This window comes from Etheostoma cragini, unplaced genomic scaffold, assembly GCF_013103735.1.
Source record: "Etheostoma cragini isolate CJK2018 unplaced genomic scaffold, CSU_Ecrag_1.0 ScbMSFa_4662, whole genome shotgun sequence".
Classification (NCBI taxonomy): domain Eukaryota; kingdom Metazoa; phylum Chordata; class Actinopteri; order Perciformes; family Percidae; genus Etheostoma; species Etheostoma cragini.
Window position 1 is genome coordinate 89811 of NW_023269055.1, and position 5000 is coordinate 94810.

General features: G+C 40.1%; 2 non-coding genes across 2 annotated transcripts; both read left to right on the forward strand.

Annotated features, from left to right (window-relative positions):
- Positions 1–1649: 1649 nt before the first annotated feature.
- trnat-agu lies at positions 1650–1723 on the forward strand. The gene has a single exon. It is a non-coding gene; the product is annotated as a tRNA-Thr (tRNA).
- A 1423-nt stretch (positions 1724–3146) lies between these two features.
- On the forward strand, positions 3147–3228 carry trnal-aag. The gene has a single exon. It is a non-coding gene; the product is annotated as a tRNA-Leu (tRNA).
- The last annotated feature ends 1772 nt before the right edge of the window (positions 3229–5000 follow it).

The following is a 5000-nucleotide window of genomic DNA, read 5'->3' on the forward strand; positions in this document are numbered from 1 at the left end:
CTTGTTGGGGCAGTTGAAAATGACAATGCTACAGACTGTAAATGAAGATGGATGTCATTATAATCACATTTAGATCATCTCAGATGGAGACATTGATGATTATTGAGTTCATAAGTGCTTCTCTTTGGGGTTGTCTTGGTTGTGAGTTCATCATCAGACACTAACACATGCAGAGGAAATACATTTCAGCAGTTGTCCACCGCTGGCTAAATAAATAAAAGAATGGGAGTTTTGGAATAAATATTCAGCACTAACTGGTACTTTCTATTGCTGAATGAGCTCTGTCTGGAGGAAAAAGGAGTTGCACCATAAAAGGTTTTTGGACTCTAACTAACCACTCATAGACTATTAATGGCATACATTGGGTTGATGGTTGTCTATTCATGAAGCCATTCCTTACTTACAATAGACAAGACCACTGAAGAGTCATCAAAAAGAAGGTGGAGTTGAGTGGAGATGGCTGCATTCAGTATTTAAGATGGCAAATCTGTGTAAGGAACCACTTCCACTGCTTCTATATCACAACACACAAGATGCCAGAAGAGACATCGGGACTATGGAGAAGATCATGAGCGAGGAAGGTTTCTTACTGTAAGACTTTAACATTGGTCTAACTCAAGCATTGGCATTGGATTGATTTTAGTTAGTGCTAATATATGGGGTTGTTTTTCTGAAAACTAAATCACAGTATATCCATGACACCCGCTGATTCTTCCTTCAGTTGCATAGCCCGATATAGTCAACTAATATCAAATAATTAATTTATACATTTTCATTCCAGAAGCATCGAAGACGTTAAAATCAAGCAGTCAGCGCCCAAAGTGCCTTGGCCGGTAAAGTTCATGTTTATTTCAACTCTGACCTCAGTCAGCATCACACGCCTGAAACCCCACCCAACAGTGATGTCACAGGGTCCTGGTGTACACCGGGGCCACGTTCAGCCACAACAAAGCAAGGTTTAAAAGCATTTAAAAATGGTTCCAATCCATTTCCCTTTTGATATTTATTGCCCATCAACAGGCCACAAATTGGCAAAGTTAAAGAATGGTGCTAAGCACTACAGCAAAAATGAATAAAAAATATATACACTCTTTGTAGGGCAGATAACATAAATATTAACTGATAATGAGGCACTGCTGGGATTTGGACGCAGGATCTTCTGTTTACAAGACAGGTGCTTTAACCACTAAGCTACAGAGCCTCCTATAGGTTTTGCAAGATTACAATGAGCTAGTGACTAGGGTTCCAACCATCCATCTCTGTCAAGCAGCTCCAGCAGGGGACCCCAAACTTCCCTTTTCCGAGCAACTGGGGAGTCCTGAGGCGTTCTCAGGCCAGGTTAGAGATATAATCCCTCCACCTAGTCATGGGTCCTCCCCGAGACCTACTCCCAGCTGGACCTGCCTGGACCACCTCCCTAGGGAGGTCCCCAGGAGACATCTTGACCTGGTCACCACTTTCTCATTTTTATAATATTTTCATAATTAGTAATGCGTTATATTACTGTGTTAAAGCAAAAAGGAATACATTACTTTATTTGCGTTACTTTTGTAACACGTTACTCCCAATACTGCCAGTCAGTATACTGTATGTTTAGCTTATTCAAGGTAAAAGAGAGATTAAGACTTAACATTGCAACTGGTCATGGAGGTTCTGTGGCTTAGTTGGTTAAAGTGCCTGTCTAGTAAACAGGAGATCCTGGGTTCAAATCCCAGCAGCACCTTTTTGTTGCAGAGATTACCTCTGTTTGCATCCCATCATCATGTTTACCCAATCCCCCTGCAACCCATTAAACCCTGTTTGCAAATGAAAAAGGAACACAGAAACACTACATTAACACAGACTTTAGATCAGAGGTGGGTAGTAATCAGTTACATTTACTCCGTTACATTTACTTGAGTAAGTTTTTGAAAAATCTTTTTTGAGAAATGAGATTCAGCCTAAGACCTCCTGAGTTCATCTGACTGATAGGGTTATGGAACATAGTGGCAGACCAAGGCCTCCTGTGGTAATCTGATTTGAAGGGTTTTGGAGCGTAGTGGTAGACTAAGACCTCCTGTGACACAAACTAAGCAGTATGCTCTCCCTTTTATACATCAGGCTATCGTAGACAGCACAACAACCACTTTGATCTTACACAATTTACAGTTTTTATTGTACTGTATTTATGCTCCAGTTTTTATGGGTGTTACAGCGGATATGAGCACTGTAATTTTCATTCTAATGGATGAAATAAACTTAACTTACCCTTCAGCAGGTGGGGACATCTCACTCCAAACAGAGATGCATTGTTAATTTTCAACAGCCTGGAATTAGAGAGTTTACAGAGACAAAGCACAGCAATTTGCAGAGAATGGTTTCGATCAATCGACCTCTGGTTTATGGGCCCAGCACGCTTCCACTGCGCCACTCTGCTCTGCTCTGCCAGTCAGGAGGCTGGAAAATCTGTGATTCACCAGTTGCACCAGTGGTAACAAGTGGCAACCAACGTTCCAAGTTAATCTGACTGGTAGGGTTATTGAGCGTAGTTGTAGACTGAGACCTTCTGAAAATGATTGATTTCAGTGAACTAGACATATGCAAAATAAAATAGATATAATTAACCATGTTTAAAAACGTCACAAGCTATCTTGAGGGTTACAATTTTTATCATTTTAAATAGTTTACTTTGTTTTTTTAATGGTACATGAACATATTTTAAAGACTGGTTTTATATCTGTGCTGGGAATTTTGACAAACTGTTTTGATCACTTGAGGTATTTCCGTGTAGTCTTTGGTCTTGGACAGTTCCCTTGCAATCTAAAACTGTACATCCTATTGTCTCTGGAACAACAGCTGGATGGGGTAATGGCTCTTTACGGTGAATATGCAAACGAAGATGTTCACAAGTTCAGCCTAGGTAAATGTTCAGCCCATATTCTCCCAGACCTAAACCTACTCACTTAATGCTGGTTACAAAGTTCTAAAAATCAACAATGCCAGAGAAAAATAAGAAAGAGTGAAAACATTCTTTTTTTAAAGTATTAGCAGGTTTTAATAAAGTATTGGCTTTTGCCTTGCAAATGTTCTTTTTCCAATAACATTAACAAGCATACCATTAGTTACGATGCCGGTGTTTGTCACGATGTGGAGAACTACTACATGCAGGTAGTGTGGCCGAGTGGCCTAAGGCGCTAGGTTAAGGCTCCAGTCTCTCTGGAGGCGTGGGTTCAATTCCCACCACTGCCATTTGCGTGTATTACACAGCTGGAAGGCAACCAATGTGATGTCTTATAGCTGTATCCTTTGGGCTGAAGTTGGTGGAGTAACTAGAATCATCCATCAATCACCTTGCTGAGATTGTTCCTTGTTAACCTGATGTTCTACGATTGGTGAAAACTTCCTTTCCAGCGATTTGGAGTAGAAAATCAACATAATTGTTAGCTCCATATTGATCAACATAATCGTGCAGCCCAAAGACATTTAATGTTTTATCAAACCAGTTTGGGCAAGTAAACTTTCTGCTGATTTCTTGTAAAAAAAGCAAGTAACATCACTCAAAGAAAGCTACTGCGATGGCTAGGAATTGAACGCAGGTCACTTGCTTGGAAGGAAGCTATGCTCACCACTATACCACCATCGCTGGACAATACATACTCTGGAAGGAGCACCTCCTTCCAGAGTTTCCCTTCAGGGATCAATAAAGAATTCTGATTCTGATGTAGAGATGGACGGATGATCCAAAAGCATAATACTTCTTGCCAAGAAACAAAAGAACGAGGTTAGATTTAAAGAAGCTTTTTCCAGGACACCCACATTTTGTCGCACAACATGGCAGGCATTCTATGCATCCAGGGCCAAATCTGTCAACCTCATCTTGCCCATATTGGATGGAATGATGTCAATTTATTTTTATTTATTATGAATAATTAATATGAAAATGATTGGTTTCTGGATTGACTCATATTGTTTAGGCGAGGAATGGCTCCTGGCTAGAGCTTCAGAAGGCAGAACATGACAGATTACACATCTGTCACATAGACAGTTTGTATTCTTAAGATCAGAGGGTAAGGTCTTCCTTCTTCTAATTTCTCTTTTTACTTCTTCATAACTATTCTTTTCACTTGTTCCCACTTGGCTCTCTACAGGAAACAAAAGATGGCTCGTTCCAGGTCTAAAATCTCTTTTCTGGATGGGATAAAAACAGAGCTGACGAGAAAAAGTTGGAACCTTGGTTGACGCAGGTTCCCAAACCTCCCGTCAAAACGTGAATTACAGATTTTCCAGCCCCAGCAGAGTAGAGTGGCGCAGCGGAAGTGTGCTGTGCCCATAACCCAGAGGTTGACGGATTGAAACCGTCCTCTGCTAATTTCTATGCTTTGCGTCAGTATCAAGTATAGTATTTCAAGCCTGTTGATGTTTAACAAAGCGTCTGTTGCTGCAAGTGTCCGAAGTGAAATGTCTCCACCTGCTGAAGGGTTGACTTAATTGCATGTTGAGATTATTTCATCCATAAAAATAGAAACTAACCTGCCGTAACACCCATAAAAACTGGAGAATAAAACAATAAATATACTACGTTCAAAGAACTCTTTGTGCTGTATGATAGTCTGAGATACAAAAGAGAGAGCATACCGCTTATTTCGTGTAACAGGAGGTCTTAGCCTACCATTATGTTCTATAACCCTACCAGTCACATTACCACAGGAGGTAATATCTTTTGCAGCTCTTTTAAAGACTCTAATGAGCTCTACCACTGAGCTACATCCTCAGAAGATATTCAGATTTGTTGGGACTTTTTTAAGACTCTACCATAATACCTGCTGGAGATGCCAGGTCCTCATAAATGTAAAGCACGCGCTCTACCACTGAGCTACATCCCCTGAAGATTTTGGAATTCTTTTGACTTTTTTCTCATATAGACTTAGACTTTATTTAATTTTTTTCTTTATTAATCCTTTTGGGATTACTACTGCAAGGAAATTGAAATATCACTGAATAAAAGAAGAAACCTGGGTAAA